The 23,285-nt window shown below is 34.9% G+C and overlaps 1 pseudogene; it reads right to left on the bottom strand.

Moving 5' to 3' along the window:
- Window positions 1–8,682: 8,682 nt before the first annotated feature.
- On the bottom strand, window positions 8,683–15,044 carry LOC149214908 (exocyst complex component SEC15A pseudogene; annotated as a pseudogene).
- Between the last annotated feature and the right edge of the window lie 8,241 nt (window positions 15,045–23,285).

The raw sequence follows: 23,285 nt of genomic DNA, 5'->3' as shown, positions 1-23,285 counted from the left end.
GTGATAAAGAAAAACTTGAATCTTATTCTGCTCTAGAAAAGGGAAAGAAATTCTCTTTTGGAAATGATACTCCTGCAACTATAAAAGGAAAAGGCATTGCTCAGTTAAAAGAAAAGGTCAAGGCTGGAAATGTTTTGTATGTTGATGGATTGAAGCATAATCTTCTAAGTGTCAGCCAGATGTGTGATCAAAGAACCAAGGTTATATTCAGATCGAATGGATGTCTTGTTCGTGATCTTGATACAGGTAAAACAGTGCTCAAAGGCAAAAGAACTCCAAATAATCTGTACATATTTGAAGAAGGACAACAACAATGCTATCTGAGCAAGGATGAAGAGCACTGGTTATGGCATCGAAGGTTGGGACATCTAAGTTTCTCACAAATAAGGAAAGCATGCAAATATCAGGCAGTTCACGATCTTCCAGATATCAAAATTCCTGACAACACCATATGCAAATCATGTCAGTTTGGAAAACAAACCAGAACTAACTTTCCAGAGAAAGAAGGATCAGCTAGCATGCCTCTTGAGCTAGTACATACAGATACATGTGGTCCTTTCAGGAAAAGAACACCTAGAGGAGAGGAATACTTGATATTATTTATTGACGATTTCTCCAGGTTTGTCTGGTTAGGACTTATGAAGCACAAAGATGAAGCATTCGAAAAATTCAAATCCTTCAAAGCCTTGGTTGAAAATGAATCAGGTCACAAAATTAAGTGCCTCAGATCCGACAGAGGTGGGGAATTTACTTCAAATGAATTTTTCGATTTCTGTGATGAACATGGGATAAGGAGAGAATTCTCTATAGCTAGAACTCCTCAGCAAAATGGAGTTGTTGAAAGAATGAACAGAACAATCCAACAAATGGCTCGTGCCATGCTTGATGAATCAGGAACTCCCGCAACTTTCTGGGGTGAAGCTGCACATGCTGTGGTTGTTATTCTCAACAAAACAAATGTTCGGGTGAACAACACTCAAACTCCTCATGAGCTTTGGAGTGGCAGGACTCCTTCGGTAAAGCACTTCAAAATCTTTGGGAGCAAATGCTATATCAAGAATACTGATGAGCAGCTTGGCAAACTTGAACCTAGGGCAGATGAAGGCATTCTTCTTGGTTACTCTCCATATAGGAAAGCATACAAGTGCTACAATAAAAGACTTGGCAGAATTGTTGACAGCATTGATGTAGTGGTTGATGAGAAGGGATACATTCCTAGGCAAGTCCATCATGAAGACATCGAAGAAGATGAAGGCTACCCTCAAAGACAGAATGATGAAGAAGAAGAACCTCAAGAAGAGCCAGAGGAGCAAACAAGAATAGAAGAAAAGACTCCATCCAGATATGTTCAGAAGAATCATCCAGAATCTCAGATTGTGGGGCAGAAAGAAGCAGGTGTACAAACAAGAAGAACAGTTGCAGAAGCCTCAAGCTATATGGCATTACTCTCCTCTACTGAACCACAAAATGTGAAAGAAGCATGCAAAGATGAATGTTGGGTGAAAGCAATGGATGAAGAACTTGAGCAAATCGAAAAGAACAACACTTGGGAGCTGGTTCCTAGACCAAAGGATAAGAATGTTATCGGAACAAAATGGGTCTTCAAAAATAAATTGAATGAAAATGGAGAAGTAATTAGAAACAAAGCCAGACTTGCTTGTAAAGGGTATGCGCAGCAAGAAGGAATAGACTTTGAAGAAACCTTTGCTCCTGTTGCAAGACTTGAGGCCATCCGAATGTTCCTTGCTCTCTCAAGTTTTCAAAACTTCAAAGTATTTCAAATGGACGTGAAATCAACCTTTCTGAATGGAGACTTGGAAGAAGAAGTGTACATTGAATAGCCAGATGGGTTCATTCTTGGAAATGATCCAAATCTTGTATGCAGATTGAAAAAGGCTCTCTATGGTCTCAAACAAGCTCCAAGGGCTTGGTACTACCGTTTGGACAAATATCTTCATCAAGAAGGTTTTTCAAAAGGTTCAGCAGATAGCAATCTTTATATAAAAGCTGAAAATGACAAATTGCTAATACTTGTTGTGTATGTAGATGACATTATTTTTGGCAGCAATGAAGAAGCTATGAGTCAAAGCTTTACCTCGGTCATGCAGAAAGAATTTGAAATGTCCTTGCTAGGAGAACTGACATATTTCCTTGGTTTGCAAATCCAACAAAAAGGAGGAATCTTCTTATCTCAAACCAAGTATCTCAAACAGATTTTGAAGAAATATGGCATGGAAGATGCAAAACCAGTATGTACACCCATGGTCAAAGGATGTAGTCTCAGTGCAAATGATGAATCTGCAGCAGTACATCAACCAACCTACAGATCTATGATTGGAAGTTTATTATATTTGACAGGTACCCGACCGGACATCATGAATGCAGTTGGAATAGTTGGAAGATTTCAGGCAAATCCGAAGGAGACTCATCTTCAGGCAGTGAAGAGAATTTTCAAATATCTTCAAGGGACTCAAAATTATGGCTTATGGTATCCTAGAGATACGGATCTTACACTTCATGCTTATACAGATGCAGATTGGGCCGGAGGCGTGGATGACAGGAAAAGCACAAGTGGTGGTGCGTTCTTTATGGGTTCCAGACTGGTATCTTGGTTCAGCAAGAAACAGAGTTCGATTGCCTTGTCTACAGCTGAAGCGGAATATGTTGCTGCTGCATCTTGTTGCACTCAACTTCTTTGGATGATGCAGACTTTGCAGGATTTTCAAATCACTTGTACACCACCTATCCCCATCTTATGTGATAACACAAGTGCAATCAGCATCTCAAAGAATCCGGTTATGCATTCAAAAACCAAGCACATCCCAATCAAGTATCATTTTCTCTGGGAACAAGTGCTTGAACAGAAGGTCAAGTTGGAGTATGTTCCTTCTAAGGAACAAGTTGCTGATATTCTCACCAAACCATTGCCCAGGGACACTTTTGAATACCTCAGGCAAAAGCTGGGGGTTGTTGATGCATCATCTTATTGTTGAATCTTTTCTGATTGATGGTACAGGATCAGGGGGAGCATATAATGCATTGTTGGCATTATGGAGGATGGTCAGAAGGAGATCTTGGAAATAGCTGCAATATGTCTCTATCTCTTTCATGGTGGATTATGGTTCTTTGTTACAGATCTGGTTCTTTTTCAGGGGGAGCATGATCTTAGGGGGAGCATACCCCTTTTCCCTTGATGTCAAAGGGGGAGAATGAAGCTGAAGATTGTAAGGTTGCCATCAAGTCCAAAGGGGGAGATTGTTGGCATTATGTTCTCTGGTATGGCTATATGTTACAGATGTTGTACTTGATGGCAACTCCCATGACAAGGCTCTCAATTTATTGAAAAATTAAGAAGGACGCAGGAAATCAGTTCAGAAGGTGCGTACCCGCAGGTACACCATGCAGTAGCCACGTCCAGAGACGCAGGCCAGCCGTTCAGGAGGTGCATCCACCCAGTGCACACTTTTCTAGGTCACGTGGGGGTTTCTTATGTTTTACTCTTGGTATCTAGCCGACGGTATTGTGTTATTATGGTGTCGGCTCGTGGTATTGTTCCATGATTTGAGGAGGAGATTGCCTATATAAAGCAAAGGAGATCAATTGGTTTGGTATGTCTTTTGTTGAATATCTTATGAGGTTAGATCTGGTCTAGATCTAAAAAGGCGAATCTTCTGAAAGACTGAGATCTCTTTGGCGCATGATCAGATCTGTAGATCTGACTGTTTGGGTTACTCTTAAAGTCTTGAAATCATTCATACCCGATGGTACGCAGGTTCAGTGAAAGGCAAGTGCGCCGGGACGCAGTGCAGTAAGAAGAGACCTGCGTGGGGACGCAAGGCAGAGCAAGATTCAGGTGCGTTCGGGACGCAGTACAGTAATAGGCGCACTGCGTGGGGACGCGAAGCATAATAAGGATTAGGTGTGTCTCTGAGCAAAAAGACGCAACGCGATAGTATTTCTGGGTGCGTCCCTGCAGCAAAAGAACGCGGCGCGACAGTGTTTTTGGGTGCGTCCCTGCAGCAACAGGACGCAGTGCAGTTGAAGGAACAGTGTGCGGGCACGCAGCACAGCAGAAGGATCTCTGCGTGTGGATGGAGGGGAGAAGAAGGTTAGCTGCGTCTGGTCGCAGGCCACAGAAGGGAAAACTACGTCTCTATCTTAAGATGTTCTGTTGATTGAATTTCTCTGTTGATAAGGTGTTCTTGGTTAGTTCTGTTATTACTGATCTGATAACTGTAGTGGATTGTAACTGTTATGTACTTGATGATCATTTGATGCTTTATGAAAAGAAGTAGGGGGTTGTAGCTCCCTTCCAGGAGAAGACTGGAAAACGAGAGAGAGAGTTGTAGCTCTCTGCAGGTTGCAGCCTGCGTACTGGTAAAGGACTGCACCAGTACAAAATCATTGTAAAAGGAGTTTCTAATTTGAAAGAAGATAGAGACATATTGCAGCAGGTGGTTTTCACCCACATTGGGTTTCCACCTTACATCTTGTGTTCTTTGGTGTGACTATCTGTTTTCTTTGTTCATGCTCATTATTTTATGGTACTGACATGCAAAAATAATTCAAAGATCAAATAAGGAAGATTTATTAAATTGCTAGATAATACTGATTCACCCCCCCTCTCAGTATTATTTCCAACAGTTTCATTGTATTGTTCCCATGTTGGGAGGGCATGGTTGTGTGCCCATCGTTGCTAGTCCAAATCATTGACAAACCTATAATACAAGCCATTAACAAAACTTTCACCCTCTCTCCTCGCTGGCAAAATCTAGAAAACAAATTTAGTCCAAACATGATTCCATGTTTACTCTGCTTCATCAACTAGCTCTCATGGGATAATATAAAATAAAATACAGTTTGAACAAACATGTGAGTGTATAATAAAAAATTAAAGTATTGAATACATATTTATATGGATACTTGGAAGGTATTGTGAATCTATTCAACATACATAAACAATTTTCTTTGAATGTTGGAATTATTCTCTAGCCAACCTATCTCAGTTTTTGCAGTTTTTATTGCCTTACAAAAAGGTTACAATTTTCACATTTCAAGCTTTTGGGTATTGATGCCTTGCAGTGATCATCCTTTATGTTTCAATTTTGAGTGTGTCATCGCCCTGCAATGAATGGTATAAACATTTTTAAATAATGAATCCATACAGGTGGGGAGAATATTTTTAGATAAGAGAGGAATAACCTGTTAATGGAGTTTAATTAACCCAACGTTTCGGACTTCCAAGTGAGTCCATCTTCAGGGGATACGCTAATAGTGTAAGAGAATATTAATGATGTATTGTAGAGCTAAACTTATGTATGTATATAGATTTTGGAAAGGAACAATAAGAAAATATTTAGTTGACGAGATTCATTTGATATTTGGAAAAAAATAAAATTCTTTTATATTTATTTAATTGTTTAATAGATTATTTAATTTAGAATCAATTGATTTTTCTATGAAATTTAGGGTTTGATTAGTTATTAGAGTTGTCATAGAGAATTATTAATGTTTTAAATTATTTAGTATATTGAAATTTAATTTTGATGATTGACCTAATTAATGTATTTAATTACAATATTATCATATTATTTTAATGGATTTAAATATATAATTTTTAAATTATTTTAAAATTTTGTAAGTATCTATATAGAATGTAGATTTAATAAGCTTTAGTTATTTTGAATTATTTATGGATGAATTATGTTTGTCTAATTTGTTATTATAATTATTTTATTGGAAAGTTGAACAAACACCTTAGGATTGTTTCTCTAAATTTATTGATTAAATTTTTTATTTAGTATTAAATTTAATTTGTAATCTTGTTTTAATGATCTAAGATTAGGGTTTGAGAATATGAAATTTTATTTTATTCTCAAATGCTAATCTTATTTCATTAAAACAAGATTACAAATTAAATTTAATACTAAATAAAAATTATAATAAATTTTTTTAGAGAAACAATCCTAAGGTGTTTGTTCAACTTTCCAATAAAATAATTATAATAACAAATTAGACAAACATAATTCAGCCATAAACAATTCAACATAACTAAAGCTTATTAAATATACATTCTATTTAGATACTTACAAAATTTTAAAATAATTTAAAATTTATATATTTAAATCCATTAAAATAATTTGATAATATTGTAATTAAATACATTAATCGGGTTAATCATAAAAATTAAAATTCAATATAAGAAATAATTTAAAACATTAATAGTTCTCTATGACAATCCAAATAACTAATAAAACCCTAATTTTCATGGAAAAATCAATTAATTCTAAATTAACTCATCTATTAAACATTTAAATAAATATAAGATAATTTTTTTTTTGAAATTTCAAATCAATTTGGCCGACTAAATCTTTCCTTATTGTTCTTTTCTAGAATCGATACACATACATAATTTTAGCTCTACAATACATCATTAATCTTCTCTTACACTATTAGTGTATCCACTAAAGATGGACTCATGTGGAACTCCAAAACATTGAGTTAATTAAACTCCATTGAGAGGTTATTCCTCTCACTCTAAAAGTATAAAACATATTGAAATATCACAACGCAAGAGAGGAGAATCAATATTTGTTTAGAGAATTGTTTGTGAAGCTGATAAAGTTGATCAATGCACAGAAATATTAAAACTCAATGAAAGAGGGTCAATTAACTAAAACAAAGAAGTTTATAAAGATGGAAAAAGATCTTTATAAAATAGTGAAATTGGACTATGGATTCATGGAATTGAAATTTGAAATTAACAACAGAGCTAGATATGCCTTGTTGTAGCAGGAAGTTGGAACCGCAAAATTAGGGGATTCTACTTAATATTTTAACTGTAGTAAGCATGTGATTTTGGTGTAAAAAACCAAATTTTCATTTTGTTGACACTAATGGATAGCATGATGTTCTCAAGTAAATATTCACCATCCAAATGGTAAGATTGATGTAATGGAAAATGCCATGAAAACAGAGAGGCATACTTTGAACAAATTATTATAGTATCTTTTCCAATGTGAGTTTTCCAATTGGACCTCTAGGAAATCCATGCCTAGATGAACAGGAGTTGTTTTATTCTTATCAGAACCCCACAAACCCCTCTTTGAGTGTGGGATGGTAAGGCCTGCTAATAAGTGAGGACCTGGACCAACTAAAACAATAGTGGAGAAATGTGGTTACAGTAAGGGAGATAAGTGAAATATAGAATAGAAAGAAACAATCTTGTACCAGTAGCCTCTCCTTGAAATAATATTATGACGATCTTTACCAAAGGTAGTTTCCTGATCTTGAGCTAGACGAGTCAGTATTTAGCTTGTTAGTACTAAGTGAGGATGGGATATATCCAACAAGGACACGAAGGAAAAGACGAGAGAGGTGAAATAAGGCATACATGGGAAGTATAAGTTGTTTGGGACAGAGAAAACTAAGAATGGGTAAGAGTGAAAAGGATACATAAACTCTTTACAGTTTAAGAATGGGAAAGAAGAGATGTGAAATTGGGAGTAGTGGACTAGATAACAGATTGGGTTCCACTATCTTGCCCATGAAATTTCAAAATCACAACCTTGATTTCGATCACACTTTGAATACATCATTGTATCCTACAAGTGTCCACATTGGAGATCGTTTTTATAGACTATTTGATATTTCTAGGTTGGATGGTGATTTACCACAATCTAGGGAACTATATATGTGGTTATTATAGCCCTTTGCCAACAATCATGACCTTATACAGATAAAAAAATCATCATTACAATTTAATTTTCTATCATTTTTATATTATCTCAAATACCAATTATATTACAAGGTATTAAATACAAACTTAGAATGTTAAGACGTAGTAGAATTTGAGACTGAAAGATACCAGACAAACAATAATGTTGGTTAGGTAAGGCTAAGCAAAGTAACACTCATGAAGAGAGAAGCTTCAACATTTTTGTTCAACTCTTAACTAAGTTGAAAAGCTTGTGCTTGGAAGTTATATATATTCAATAGCCATGTTCTACCAATAGAAATCCTTGCCGTTTACCCTATAGAAAATACAAATATAGATTTCAATCATCCTAAATTTAGTGTTGAGCCAAGCCTTATTCAAGAACAATTTCCTCTCCTTTGGTCAAAGGTTTCTAGAGTATCTTTTGTATTATGCACCTTATTTCATTTTAAATCATAGAATCGTTGATTTCTCCAAGCTTACACATATTTTAACAAGATATATGCATTATTTATGCTGAGTTTCATTGCTTGAAGATACATGTTGAATGCACCTTACATATCATCCATGCGGAAATTGATTCACGACCATATTCAAAGGGTTTCCATAAGCAAGGAGGTTCCTATGAATGTAAGACATATAAAATGGGAAATCAAAACATAAAGGGCAAGGGGGAACACAATATTGCACATGACATAGTACATCAAAAAGAATTTATTTATTAATGATATAATTCACATGAGTCTCATGGGCTCATATGTTGATTTTACCGATGCGTTTAACTTTTTTATCTAGACAAATACTCCATACAACAAATTATATTTTTCCTAAATCCTATGAGAAGCATAAGGCATATTGCTATAAACTTGTAACATGTAAACAACATTTAATCTAATGACACAAGATCATGAATATAAATTAAATATCGAAGGTTTCTAGTATTGACTTGAAACATACCATTGAATCTATGAGTTGAAATAATTAAATCTCCTTACTAATGTATCCATGGACTTTTATGGAGGATTTTTCTTTGAATTCCTAATCCCCAAGCTTCCAAATAACCTTTCAAGCACATCTATTAATTTATCAGAAATCACTGCAACCTTTCTATAACGAAAATTACTGTAGTGTTTCCCTCTTATAACAGGGTTCATGAACTTCTTTGGCCGTTTGCTCAATAAAAGATTAACTAGTTGCCAGACTTCTTTCAAGCAGTCCTTCAAACTTCTAGCACCTTGAAGCTCACTCAAGCTAGTGTTGTGGAATCTCTCCTCGAAAAAGGACTCTATCACTCTTAAATCATTATCAATATCCATTATAGCATTTATATTAAATATTTTGACATTGTCCCTCATAAGACCCACCATGTGGAAGTCTAATATGTGCTTCAACACCCCCCTTACTACCTTCTCCAAAGATTCCAATGGTAATATTTGTTGTGCTATAGAAACCAATGTCTCCAAGTAAATTACCACCTCATTTAGACACTCACTTCCATTTTGTTGAACTTCATCTAGGTTCCAATTGATGTTGTGAGTTACGAACATAAACTCATCTACTTTAGACTTGACTAGTCTCAACATCTTTTGCTAACTTTTTATCATCTAGGAATGTTCACATTGTCATAATCGATTGACATATGGTTTCCCTCTCTAGACCCATTGAAATATTTGTTGGTCATTTTTTGAAAATTGATAATACTATCTTATCTTAATTCAAATAGTGTTTGGGACTAATAATCTCTTGTCTACTATAATGGTCACATTGTTCATGCAGTTTTCACCCCTGACAAGAATGTGTTTTCCCAACCAATTAGCTAGTGAAAATTTCCATATTGCTTCATAGAAGTTATGATTTTCCACATGGTATCAGAGCCAAATGTTGAGGTTGGATGGCAATGGCTAAGAGAACAGAAACAAGGCATGGTGTTAGGAGAGGAGGATGTTCAAGGGACGAATCTTCATTTTCATATAGTAAAGGTAAGTTTACTAGTACTCTGGCACGGTATGCAAGTGCCTAGTATCCCAGAGTGTATGAGATACTAAACTGTTAAAACTCCTCACTAGGGATCCATTAAACAAATAACATAATGGATAAAGCCTAAAACAATTATAATGACTATATGTATCGAATCACATGAATTGAGTTCTAGAATTTGTCAAAAGGGAAGATTAGACTAGCAAAAACCCATCTAAACACAAGTTTAGTTCCAATCAGTACTAAACCAAAATTCCATGCATAGGAGGTCATATACAAAAGAAATTCCCAAGCTATCAATCTCTATGAATTAATTTGTGTGCCATAAGCTCTTCAATTCCCTCAATGGAACATTAATCACTAGATAAAGTTTCATTGTACCATTCTCATGTTGGGATGGCATCATTGTGTGCCCATCATTTCTAGTCCAAATCATTGACAGATATATAATGCAAGCCATTGAAAAAACTTGCATTGTCTCTTCTCACTGACAAAATCTAGGAAATAAATGCAGTCCAAACATGATTCAATGTTTACTCACCTTCAACAACTAGCTCTGATGCAATAATCTAAAAGAAAATATTGTGTTAAACAAATAGGTGAGTGTATAATAAAAACATAAAGTATTGAATACATATTTATATAGTTACTTTGAAGGTATTGTGACTCTATTCAACATACATAAACAATTTCATCTGAGTGTTGGCATTATTCATCTCTATCCAAGGTATCCCAATTTTTGCAGTAGTTATTGCCTTGCACGAAGGTTGCACTTTTCACATTTCACGCTTTTGGGTATTGATGCCTTTCAGTGATCATCCTTTACGTTTCAATTTTGAGTGTGTCATCGCCCTTCAATGAAACATATTGAAATATCATGAGGCAAGAGAGGAGAATCAATATTTGTTTAGAGAATTGTTTGTGAAGATGATAAAGTTGATCAATCCACAAAACTATTCAAACTCAATGAAAGAGGGTCAATTAACTGAAAGAGAGGAGTTTATGAAGATGGAAAACAATATCTATAAAATATTAAGCCACGGAAAAAGAAAGTTGCTTGAGAGTTATGAAATTGCACTATGGATTCATGGAATTGAAATTTTAAATTAAAGACGGAGCTAGATATGCCTTATTGTAGAAGGAAGTTGGAACCACAAAATCAGGGGATTCTACTTAATCTTTTAACTATAGTAAGCATGTGATTTTGGTGTAAAAGATAAAACTATCATTCTATTGACACTGATGGATAGAATGAGGTTGTCAAGTAAATAGTCACCATCCAAATGGGAAGATTTATGTAGTTGAAAAATCCATGAAAACATAGAGGCATACTTTGAAAAAATTATTATAGTATCTTTTCCAATGGGAATTTTTAAATGGGGCCTCCAAGAAATCCATGGATAGTTTAGTAGGAGGTTTTCTATTCTTATCAAATTCCCACAAACTCCTCTTTGAGTGTGGGATGGGAAGGCCTGCTAATAAGTGAGAACCTGGGCCAACTCAAAAAATAATGGAGAAAGGTGGTTACAGTAAGGGAGAGAAGTGAAACAAAGAGTAGAAAGCAACAATCATGTACAAGTAGCTTCTCCTTGAAAGAAGATTTTGATGATGTTTACCAAAGGTATTTTCCTGAGCTTGAGTTAGAGGGGCCAGTATCTATCTCTGTTAGTAGCAAGTGAGGATGGGATATATGCAATAGGGACATGAAGGCAAAGACAATTAAGGCGGAACAAGGCATATATGGGAAGCATAAGTTGCTTGGCACGAATAAAAGTAAATATGGGTAAGAGTGAAAAGGATACAAGAAAATATGCATAGTTTGATATTGGGAAAGAAGAGATGTGAAATTGGGAGTAGTCGACTAGATAGCAGATGGGGTTCCGCTCTCTTGCCCAAGAATTTCAAAATCACAACCTTCATTTTGATAACACTTTCATACATCATTGTATCATACAGTTGTCCACATTTGACTTTGTTTTGATATACTATTTAATATTTGGAAGTTGGATGGTGATTTACCAAAATCCAACGGACTGTATATGTGGTCATTATAGCCCTTTGATGGCAATCATGACATTATACATATAACAACATCAGCATGACAATTTAATTTTCTATCCTTTTATATTATATCAAATACTAATTATATTACAAGGTATTAAATACAAACTTAGAATGTTAAGACATAATAGAATCTAAGACTGAAAGATACCTGTCAAATAATAATTTTTGTTAGGTAAGACTAGGCAAAGAGATATTCATGAAGAGAGAACCTTCGAAAATTTTATTCAACTCTTAAATAAGTTGAAAATATTGTTTTCCAAAGTTATATAGCTTCAATAGCTATGGTCTACCATTAAAATCCCCCTGCATTATACCCTCTAAAAAATATAAATATAGATTTCAATCATCCGAAATTTAGTGTCCAATGAAGCCTTCAGTCAAAGTTTTCTAGAGTGTCCTTTGTATTATGAACCCTCTTTAATACTAGATCATAAAATGGTTAATTTTTCCAATTTTACACATATTTTAACAAATTATAGGCATTGTTTATGCTCAGCTTCATTGCTTGAAGATGCTTGCTAACTACACTTTACTGATCATCCATGTAGAAAATGATTCAGGGCTATATTCAAAAGGTTGTCATAAGAAAGGAGGTTCCTATGCATCTAAGACAAATACATAAAAAAATGGGAAGAAAAAACGTAAATGCCAAGGGAAAAAATAATATTGCACATGACATAGTAGATCAAAAAGAATTTATTCATTAATGATATAATTCCCCTGAGTCTCAAGGGCTAATTTGTTGATTTTATCAAGGCTTTTAACTTGTGTAGCTAGACAAATACTCCATCAAACAAATGTTATTTTTCCTAAACACTCTGAGAAATAGAATACATATTTCTATAAACCTATAACATGTAAACACCATTTAATGTATTTACACAAGAGTATGAATATAAATTAAACATACAATGTTTCCATTAGTGACTTGAAACATGCCATTGAATCCATGAGTTGAAATCTTTCAATCTCCTTACTAATGTATCCATGGACTTTTTTGGGGGATTTTTGTTTAAATTACTACCATCCAAGCTTCCAATTAGCATTTCAAGCGAATCTCTGAACTTCTCATAAATCACTGCAAGCTTTTTATAATCCCAAGAATTGTAGTGTTTCTCCCTTATCACAGGGTTCATGAAGTTCTCTAGCTAGTTGCTCAATAAAATATTAACCAGTTGTCGTACTTCTATCAAGCAATCCTTGAAACTTGTAGCACCCTAAAGCTCACTAAAGCTATTGTTTTGGAATCTCTCCCGAACAAAGGACTCTAGCACTCTTAAATCATTATCAATACATAATATAGCATTTATATTGATCTTTTGACATTGTCCCTCATGAGTGTCACCATGAGGCAGTCTGATATGTGCTTCAACACTCGCCTTCCTACCTTCTCCAAGGCATCCAATGGCAATATTTGTTGTGCTATAGGAACCAACGTCTCCAAGTAAATTACCAGCTCATTTAGATATTCATTACCATTTTATGGAACTTCATCTTGGTTCTAATTGATGTTGTCAGTTAGAAACATAAAATAATCTACCTTAGACTTGACTAGCCTCAGAATTGCTTCATGTGCATCATCTTGAGAGTTCTTCAAGACAGTTTGAGTGGACAATGCAACATGCAACCTTTCTACAAAGTGCATATGAATGCCACAAAATTCGGCAACATGCTACATAAAAAAGTCACAATCTATCTCTAAAATTGTCATATTGGCAACAATCTACATGGCATGAGATACCCCCAACGTGGATATGTTGATCAATTCGAGTAATTCTCATTCATAACATTGATCAAAATATTATCTAGATACTTCTTCACAATATCATAAAAGTCCATGTGACCTCCATATGATAGATAGCTCACAGAATCCTCTGTGAAAGACAACACAATCCGACAACAATCAGGCTCCATGGTAAAAAACTGTGCAAGGGACAAAAAGCATGATATATGATATCTATAAATGGAATTCCAACAGATTCATGTTGCACTCGTACTATTTTTCATCACCATCTTCTCATATTTTCCATTAGTAAGGACATCATTGATTTGTTTTCTACATTCATTTAGAGGAACTTCATGATATGTGTCTCTATTCTTGTCCAAAATATTAAGCAAAGGACACACCTAGTAGCCATATATTCTCAAATTCATACCAGGTAGACTTACATAGTCCTTGATAAAAAAAATATGGCTTGCAACCTACATATGTGAAAACTGATCCTCTAAAATACAACTCATCTTTGTTATAGTTGTATCCCACATCATTTCCACTTGGGGAGTGGAGATTAATCCTCCAATCATCCTCAAGACACGATTTTCGACTATGAAAAACCCAACAATCTGAACAAAGATAACTGATGTGATTCTAGAAAATGCTACACTGATGAGATTTGGAAATTTGAATTAAGTTGAAATTGACGATTTATATAGTGGTAATCTTGGAAATCGTCCTCGAGCCCCACAAAATTCTGGATATTGTGTGCCCTATAAACTGGAGTAGTGTTGAATTTTAAAATAGGATCAACATCTTCCATATCCTCAATGTCTAAAGCATATACACATTACCTTACACCTAACCTGCTCTATTCCTCTCCCTACTTTTAGTCGGCCTCACAACTCCTCTTCTCTCTGCCAAGGTGAAGAAGCTTGTGCAATTTCCAACTAACCAATTTATTTAGCAACACTCCTAATCTTCACCAACCATTCATTGAATTCATTTTTCACTCTTTTATCGATGTAGGATTTGATTTTGGGGATCTTCTTTTCTAGCATTTGATTAAGTGCATTGGTTGGAATTTGGGGAATGTAGTCTCTTTCTATTGAGTCTAAAGTTTTCAATATGGGCTAGTAACTATAATTTATAACACACAACTCCATGGCATGTGCATAGCTTTTTGATGATTGGATTGCCTCTTTTAAGTTCTTCTTAATTGCATAAGCTTCTAGAATTTCTTCATCGTTAGCCACAAAAGAATTACCCACTTGTTGAAGCCGGTAATCCTACTTTTAACCCACCCACATCTACTGAAACCCCAAGGAGCTCATCCATTGCATGGATGAATTCCTCATAATGAGCTTTACATAAGTCCTCTATTTCAGTCTCCTTCTTCTTGACAAAATATTTGAGTTGTTGCAATAGGGATTCTGGCTTCCCAACCTCAAACCCTTGCCTAATGATTGAACCCAAATCCTCTTCATTGTTGATTGGAGAGGATAACACCAATTCCTCCCCTTTTTCATCCCAAATATCTACCATGCCTCTCCTCTTGGTTTTAGTCTGCATTTTATCCTATATGGATAATCTTAATCCTCAAAAAGGTCAATTGGTCATTAATTATGGTTCATAAAATTCAATAGTTTCCCCATTAAAAACCCCAAACATCCCTTGCCTTCATATCTAAATGGGTTAATTGATCATCGATGTTATTTCAGAAAATTTAATAATTTTCCATTAAAAGCCCCAAACATCATTCCCCCTTGTGGCTAAATGCAAAATAGGTGAAAAAATCACAAAACAAAAATTCTTTGTTCTTAGATATATTTCATTCAAAGTTTCAAAGGTTGTATTAATTAGTTTGTAATTAATGAAACCACATTCTATCATCAGTGAGGTGAGAGAAATTAACTATTACCTGGATCTCTATTTCGTAGCTAAATGGGTAGCTGGTTGTTTTACTGACACAACAAGGTAGAGTATTCCATACACGTAATTTGAGCCTGAAACCTAGCGCATCCACTTGTTTTTTGTAAGAAATGTCTAAGATTTCAGCAACCAGTCCACTAAATACCCCTATTCCTCTCTTCTCTCATTTACATAGTTAGAACCTTCCAACATTTGGTGATCTACAGGTTTGGTTAAGAATCCATGATCATTGTGGTTGCTTAGCTGATCAAAAAAATGTAGATGCTAAATATGACACCTTAAGAAAACACTTATTTTTGGGGGAAGAATCATGAGGAAAATTTTGATCATTTCTAACTGACCCATGAATAAATGGAAATGGAGAATTTTCATTATTTTCTATTTGATATTGAATTAGAATGTAACAGTATACATCACAAATTTTCCACTATGTAACTATTTTACGAATTAGTGGATTTAGATTGTGGAAAAATAGCCCCATTTTGTTGCATTATTTGGTTATAAATTTGATAAGAAATGGTATATTATATTATTATATTATAAAATAATTTATTTAGATATATTGCACAATGTTATAGGTTCAAATTTAAATTGGCCTATTTTTCTTTTATGAATAAATGGCTTTTATATAGCAATTTGGTTTCTAGCTTAATCATAAATTTAAGTTAGATTATTGTTATTAGTTAATTAATTATGTAAAGTTTTTAAGGATTGACTTAAATGTATAAGTTTGAAAGAATAAGTTAATTTTGCAACTTGTATTTTATTTAAATTAATTCTAAATACGTCAACCCATTTTTTATCTATATTTTGTGAGTGGAGAGGAAAGTGGTTTTAGGCATTTGTCTTCTTTCATTTTAAATACTACAAACTAAAATAGGTTCTCACTTGGTCACATTGAGATCCACTTACTAAGTTTAATATAAAATTTGGTCTTGGAGTGAATGAAATTATATTCACGTGCCTCTTTTCCCAACGCCTAGAGTTTACTCAATATCAAATTTGGACTTGGAGTGAATGGCTCTTTTCCCAATGCCTTGAGTTTACATACTGACATATGACCCTACGATTGAATTCATGGCACCAAAAGGTTAGAGTATGTGTTTACATTACGAAAAAATAAATTTATCTACATGTTTTCTTTAAAAAAATTATACATCATTTTCTAATGGCTATTTGGGCTTCTCGAATTAGGGTTGAATTTGCATGGTGACAAGAAGTTATCAATTATATTTACATCAATCATATTAGATTTTTCCTAGTACCTTAAGGTGGCCATAAGAATATTTAAAGATAAATGCTAAATTTATCACCATATAAAGTTTCGATATGAGCTTATGTTACAAACACATACACACTTTTAAGCTTTTGTTTTCTTTTTTAAGTTTTGACATGTGTTTATTTTACAAACCCAAACACAATCTCAAATATCTTTTAGGCCAATATTATTGGTTGGGTTATATTCACATGGATCTTCAACCATCATCTTGAAGTTTCCATACACAATTACAATGAGTAACATAAATGACTAATTTGTATTACTGTAACACTTGTTAGGTGGTCTTATTTTGTTCCTAGTCTAAATTAGTCATTCATGTTAGTGATTTTAAGTTGTATTATTTATTAACTAGTCGTATATTTTAGCCCGTGACTAATTAGCTATTTATGTTAGTCGTTATTAGTTGTGTCACAAAAGATTTCTCTTTTTTGGTCATATTTCACTTGCAAAAGTTGTGGTGACTAACATTATTAGTCACCTAGTCACTAATTTCTCATCTTCTACTAGTGGGTAGATTGATTTTCCAATTCTCTATTATTGTTAATGATCTAGGAGGATCTCAACAGATCATTGCACTGGTGTTCAATTGTCGTCATCAATTCAATTCGGTGTCGTCATCTTCGATAGGGTTGGTTATGGATCAAGTTGTTTAGGTAATTTGGTTTTCATGGCATTTAGGTAATATGGGTTTGTACCAATTTGTCAACCTGTGTTCATCGTTAGTTCTGCCAAGATTTGGTCGTTGACATGTGTGTTATCATTTGACTTGCAGGTTTTGGTGTCGACATGGGTTTTGAAATTGTCTCGCAAGATGATCATTGACATGGGTGTCGTCCGTGGCAGAGGTTCGATATGTCATCAGGGTTGTCTTCACAGTTGTTGATTGTTTCAACGATATGTATTTGGTTTCGTCACATTGCAAAAATATTTTGTACATTGGTTTTTAAAAACATAAGGTAAACCCTAATCCTAATTTACCAAATACACTATCAAAACTATCACCTAAGTTGCAACCCTATCCATCTACATTACAATGATATGTATTTCAAAAACTATACAGAAACCTATGCTAAAATCATCTAAACCGAAGTCCTACCTATCACATTCAAAACCATGTATTAAAGAAAACCCTAAGCCTAAGTCCTCACCCTAGCCTAATACACTCTCGGCTTATGTAATCACAAATCAAAACATTATAAATTACATATCAGGCCCTAACCACCAGAAGCCCCAGCGGGCAGTCTAACCATGTCGGAGAGCCATGCGACAAGGCTATGGATAGACCGTCGGGGTTTGGTAACCGCTAATTGAAACCGTTGGAAGTTGTCATGTCAACAAGGTTTGGAGAAGACCATGGAGTTAGCACCGTAGCATCGAGACCGTCAGAATGATAACATGGAGGTTAGCCACTAGATGGAACCGCTGAGAGTTGTCACATGCGGGCAGTTAACAAAGCCATCAGCAGAACCACCGAGGGAGCCTGTGGAGTTGGCACTTTGTGGTTAAACTGCTGAAATTCACATGGAAGTCGTTAGCCCTTCGACTGGTTAGCTGACCACTAGAGGTTAAGTACTTATCTAAGGTATTTTTGGCTGTTTTGTTGGTTTTTTTTGAACAAACTAATTCGACCACCATGCAATCAGCCTAGGTGTCAGTTGCTAGAAAGAATGAGTTCCAAAATTAACTAGAAGCATCCAATTCATCTTGAAATCATCCCAAGGTGGCTTTTATGTACCATCAAGCCTTTAAAAGGAGAATTTTCGTTCATTAATCAGAGGAGAGTGGTTTTGGCTTTTTTTGTAGATTATGGAGGTCATAGGTAGTTTTGTTTTCAGTGTAATAAGAGCATCTAGAGTCAGAATTGGGAACTGTGACAGGAGTTGGAAAGATGATTCAGAGCGATATTTGATGACAGTGATCAGAAGTGTCTGTGTGCACATTTAGATAGATAAAATCTCAGTGTAATCGACCTCATATGTTTAATTCCTAATAAAGCGGTCGCCCATATTGAAAGCGGACCCAGAGATGTAGTCCATCAGGTACGAACTCCATAATTGATTTTGTTGTCGAGTATCGCTGTGTTTTTACTATTTTCACTTCTTTTATGCATCTATCTTGTGTTTAATCAACTGTCATAAAGTCTTCTTCTCAAGCAGTTTTCCTCAATTTCCATGCTTTGAGCTAACATTCAAATCATTAATGGTTAATCATTTCTACATCAATTTAAGTCTATGATCATTTTCAGATCATGTAATTTGGTATTAGAGCAGGTTGTGTTTGTAGAATTTTCCATTGAATGTTAACCAGGTCAAAGTCCCAACGAGGAGAAGGAATCCTTGAGTAGATCGATCCAGAGATTGGAAAGAGATGAGACGTTTATAAATCTACCATGTCAGGACCTGATGTAGGTGAAAAAACTGAAGCTAAGATGAGTGAAGAATAGTTTCAATAAGCATTCTTGACTATGTAGCAGATGTTGGGAAAATTATACGAAGATAAGAAGGCGAGAGATGTAACTTCTTCTTTAAAGCCACCGAAGAAGGACAAATGTAAACGAAAGATTGATAAACCACCTTCACCTCCATCATCTCCATCATCATCATCATCATCTTCTTCTTCCAATGCAGAATCTAAAATAGAAAAGAAACCTAAGAAAACATCACTTTTGAAACTTGATGTGAAATTTGAGTTACATGTTTATGATGGCGAAATGAATCCTGAAAAGCTAGATAATTGGATAAAGCAGTTAGAATTGTATTGTCGCATTCAGAACATTTCTAACGATAAAACGAAAATTTAGGTAGCTACACTTAGAATTAGGGGAACAACTTTAATCTAGTGGGAAATTAAAACTTAGATAGATGTAAAGCGTAAAGGAAAAGTCATCTCTTCAGGGTCTAAGTTTTCAAAAGCTATTAGGTAACAATTCTATCCTTTAGGATACATGGAGCAAGTTGTTATTGACTAGTAGCATCTGAGGCAAGGTAAAGGGTAGAGTGTTCAGGAGTTTACTCAGGAGTTCAGAGAGAAATCATTGGCACTTGGAATTTCATTGGATACACGTAAAACTTTGTTAAAATACATAGACAGTTTACATTCATATTTGCAGCATACATTATTGATGTTTAATCCTGATGATTTTGATGAAGTGTGTGTTCAAGCCATACATATTTAATCAGGTGGCAGACCCTTTAAGTTTTCATCACAGTCATCCAAAGAGTTGGAAATCAAAGATTCTAGTGATAGTAAGGGGAAAAACATTTCGAAGAGAAAGAAATCAACGATCGTTCAGAAGGAAATACCCACTTGTTCTCATTGCCAGAGAATCGGTCATGATGAATCTAAGTGTTGGAAACTTCATCCAGACCTTAAGCCCAAAAAGTTCGTTAAGAAGAAGGATGAAAAGAAGGCCATTGCAGCAGTCCAACAAGATCTAGGTTCAGATTCAGGTGATGAAAGGAGGATAATCGTCATGGTTATGACAAGTAAAAATTCTGACACTGGTTTAAGTTTGAAAACTATTGCATCTTCGTCAAACATAAATCCTTCACATGAAGCTAAAAGAGTTGAATTGTTTAACATAAGGATAACTTCTAAGCATACAAAGATAGATATAATGTTTGACAGTGGATCACATGCAAATTTAATCTCTAAATATTTAGTTAAAAGTTTTTGTTTGGAAACATGGAATCATCCAAAACCTTACCGATTAGGATGACTAAATAAATCAACTCAGATAAAAGTCACCAAACAGTGTCGATTAAGATTTGGGATAACAGCTAATTACATTGATGAAGTGGAATTAGATGTGGTTCTAGTAGACATATGTGGAGTTGTCTTAAGAAGTCCTTATCTTTATGATCATGATGCAATATTTTATAGGAGAGAACATAAATATCACCTCAAGAAAGATAGGGTTGAATTTATTGTCAGGGCACATCAAAGTAAAAATCATTTTAATTTAGTTAAGGTTAATCCAATGGAGTGATTAATAAGTTCAACTAAATGATTTGTAATCATGTGTGTGAAAGGAAAACATAAAAATCGACATGATGGTTGTTTAAGTTATGAGACTCAACTTAAAGATGGTTTGATTAAAGAAATAGAAACTATTCCAGTTCTATGTAAAACCAAACATCTTATTCATAAGCAGGGATTACAACATGAATTACAGTTTGTGCCTAAAGCTCCTCTTCCTAATGTCAGAATGAATCAATTCAGTCCAAGTTTGGAAATAAATAGTTGTAAGGATACAGGTCAATATTGGGGAAAGTCAGTGTTCAATTTCTCTTGTATTGTGTCACCATTTCATGTCTCGAACAGTTTGGAAACCTCTTTTCAAGTGGAGAGGAAACCTATTTGTTTTCATATCCAAGCCTTTTCTAAAGCAGTGTCAAAGTGTCTAATGGGAACTTATGCATCAGAGGAAAGTGCTAATCAATGGAAACGTCATTTAATAAATGAAGGAAAAGTGATTCAAACAAATCAACAGCAAATTCAATACTTTTAAAGACAAAATAAGTTGCAACAGATTTCACCTTACAGTTTGATAGGTTCATTGTAGCAAGTTCACTTAGTAATCAGGAATCAGGAAATTATGTTTAATCAAGTAGTTGTTTTGATGTCAAGAGTATCTTTGTTTGTCTCTATTACTCCACAAAATAGATTGTTTATACATGTTGATGGTACTAAACAAAATCCAGCAGAGACTATCATCAGAGATGTTTATGAATCACTAACTCATGGTTCTTCATGGAAATAATTCAATTGCCATGTTCATAACAGGTTGTTTGCCCATCATCGCTAGTTGTTCATACTGTAGATAGATGAAATAGGTCACTAACTCAAAAAGTGCCATGGTTAGCATCATCAAGGTCATCACTTGTAGGTGATTGATTGGATGTATTGGTACATCATCAAGTCAAGGTGGGAAGAGAGGGAGTTCTACCCTCATCGACTATTTGTTTAGTCAAAATTTTGGTGGTCCAAAAGCTTTCAAGTGGATGGGATTGATCCAGGAGGATCTCATCAGATCATTGCATAGGTGTTCAAGTGTCATCATCCATTCAATTCGGTTTCATCAACTTTGACATTGTTGGTATGGATTAGGTTGTTAAGGTAATATGGTTTTCATGGTGTTCATTTAATATGGGTTTGTACCTGGTTGTCGACTTGTGTTCATCCACAATTCTTCCAAGCTTTGGTCATTGACCTGTGTCTTGTTGTTTGACTCATAGGTTTTGGTGTCTACATGGGTTTTGGTGTTATCTCGTGAGATGATCATCGACATGGGTGTTGTCAGTGGGAAAGGTTTGATATGTCGTCAGGGTTGACTTCACAACTGTCGATTCTGTCAACGATATGTATTTGGTTTCATCACATTGTGACAATATTTTGTATGTGGGTTTTTAAAATGAAAAGGTAAACCCTAATCCTAGTTTACCAAATAAACTATCAAAACTATCACCTAAGTTTCAACCCTATCCATCTACATTACAATGATATGTATTTCAATATATACACAAACCTATGCTAAGATCATCTAAACATAAGTCCTACCTATCACATTCAAAAGCTTGTATTGAAAAACAAAACTAAGCCTAAGTCCTAACCCTAGCCTAATACACTCTCAACCTATGTAGTTACAAATAACAACATTATAAATTACATATCTGAACCTAACTGCTAGAAGACCGCGTGGGCAGTCTAACCATGTCAGAGAGCCATGTGATAGGGCTATTTGTTGGGTCCCCATAATACTAGTGATTACCCCATTACTATTATAGTTATACCCCTTATTAATATTGTTGTGCCCCTATTGCCCCCATATTGTTATTACTGTGCCCCATAGAATCCCTCTATTGTTATTTTTGTGGCTTTATATTATTATTGTTAGGTCGGCTGGATTATATCGTGACTCTTTAGACTCCTATATATAGAAAGGAGGTTTTGTCATTTGAATCATCCAAGAATTGTTCATTTATGTAATGTAAAGGAGGTTGCCCCCTCGAAGAGGTTTAATTCTAAGGCGTTGATCTATCTTTTCTTGAACTGGTTTCATAACATTTGGTATCAGAGCTTTGGAATCTAGGGTTTCGCTACTCCAAACAGGTCATCGTGGAATTTCGCTATAACTTTTTTTCTGCGATGTTTCAGAAGTTTAAAAAAAACCCCATTTGAGAAGAAATCGCGCTGAACCTTGGGTCCAAATTTTAGAGCTTTTCACGCTATATTTGCGGAGATATGATCTGAGGAAGTTGATCTTTTTGCAGACTCCTGAATTACATTACAAACAGGTGACCTGGGGAAAATCATGATAACTTTCTTTCTGAGCATCGGATTGAAATTTCACAAGAAGGTACAGAAAGAGGACAAACTGTAGTTTTCTTGTATATATTTTTCAGAGTCAAAGGTCAAAACAGTGACACGTGGCATTCATACAAGTTCACTCTACTGAACTAGTCTACAATCAAGTCACTGCGGGAGATTGTGCATAACTCTTTCTTGGAGAATCCAATTTGGATCAGATTAGTGGCATTGGAAAGAGGACACAAAAGGCTACTACATATCACAATTCAAGAACTGGATGATTCGAAATAACA

Source organism: Pinus tabuliformis, chromosome 1_1 (genome assembly GCF_031772625.1).
Source record: "Pinus tabuliformis cultivar Carrire ecotype Pingquan chromosome 1_1, CPIR1, whole genome shotgun sequence".
Taxonomy (NCBI): domain Eukaryota; kingdom Viridiplantae; phylum Streptophyta; class Pinopsida; order Pinales; family Pinaceae; genus Pinus; species Pinus tabuliformis.
This window is presented reverse-complemented; position numbering and strand designations above follow the sequence as displayed.